Genomic DNA, 1,707 nt, shown 5'->3' on the forward strand with positions numbered 1-1,707 from the left:
ATGATAATTGTGATTCAATGTTTAATCATGTTTACTATGTTGATTACATAATTCTATTCACATGAAGGTGAATTTTTGTTTTATGTTTCAGTAAATCGCTTTGTCAATCGCTTTGTCAATAGTTCTGATATTGATAGTCGACATTAAAGACAATTCATTGACTGATTACGTTGGTGGCAGTGTTGTTTCATTTCCCGTCCTTATACCGTATGACGTATGACGATCCGTGGCTGAAAGTGGGAGGGACGAGATGAAAAATAAAGCCTTGGGCCGTAGGCCCAAGCCAGGGCCGGCGGAACGTTTTTCAAAGTGGGGGGGGGGCCCACTTATAAGATGAATGGGAATATGAATCATGCAGATCTGGAAAAACCTAGGGGATGGGGGTCAACATTTTCCCCAAAAAGGAAAGGGGATCCGGGGGTCCTCCCCCGGGAAATTTTTGATTTCTAGATGGCGGGAAACGACCTTTCTCGATTTTTAAGCTAGGTTTCTAATGACTTTATTCTTCAAAAATCAAGGTTTTCAAAGAATAGGGGGATCGGGGGTCCTCCCCCGGGAAAATTTTGATACCTAGAAGGCGGGAAATGAGTTTTCCCGACTTCCGAGGTGTCTTTTAATTACTTTTACTTCATGTTCCTTACGGTCGTGTTGATTGCACAAAACGGGGTATTTTTCAACGTTTACCGAACGAATTTAATAGAATACTTGATACTTGTTTTAATATTGATATTTTTTATGATAGTCTTCATATTTTTAAAAGCAAAATAGTTAAATTTGTGTAAGTGTATTTTAGTTTATTTCAGTTTTGAAGTTTATAATATATATTTATATATGTTTTAGTTGAACCTGTTAGTGGCGGTTTTTATCGCTGTTGGTTTTATACTGAATAAAATAAAATAAAATAAATAAAATAACAATCAGGTAAATTTATCCCTGTTATTACAGTAGATAGGCCTTATGTGTGTATACATACATAAAAAAATTGAGTAGGCCTAATTGCATACGATTTTTTTTCCATTAATCCATAAATCCCAAAAAGAAAGGGGGGTCCGGGGGTTCTCCCCCGTGAATATTTTGTTTCCAGAAGGCGGGAAATGAGTTTTCCCGACTTCTGAGGTGTCTTTAAGTTCTTTAAAATTCAAGGTTTTCTCCTCTTGAAAACAGTCAGGTAAATTTATCGCATTGTTATTACAGTAGATTGGCCTTATGTGTATATACATACATAAAAAAGAAATGAGTAGTTGCATACAATTTTTTTCCATGAATCCATAAATCCCAAAAAGAAAGGGGGGTTCTCCCCCAGGAAAATTTTGATTCTTAGAAGGCGGGAAATGGGTTTTTCCGACTTCTGAGGTGTCTTTTAATTATTTTTAAGTTCTTTAAAATTCAAGGTTTTCCCCTCTTGAAAACGGTCAGGTAAATTTATTGCATTGATATTGGAGTAGATAAGCCTTATGTATGTATACATACATTAAAAAAAATGAGTAGTTGCATACGATTTTTTTCCATGAATCCACAAATCCCAAAGAGAAAGGGGGGTGGGGGGTTCTCCCCCGGGAAAATTGTGATTCTTAGAAGGCGGGAAATGAGTTTTCCCGACTTCTGAGGTGTCTTAATTACTTTTAAGTTCTTTAAAATTCAAGGTTTTCCCCTCTTGAAAACGGTCAGGTAAATTTATCCTATTGTTATTACAGTAGATAGGCCTTA

The sequence above is a fragment of the Anneissia japonica genome, unplaced genomic scaffold (genome assembly GCF_011630105.1).
Source record: "Anneissia japonica isolate Jap-2015-1 unplaced genomic scaffold, ASM1163010v1 scaffold287891_len339112_cov183, whole genome shotgun sequence".
NCBI lineage: Eukaryota > Metazoa > Echinodermata > Crinoidea > Comatulida > Comatulidae > Anneissia > Anneissia japonica.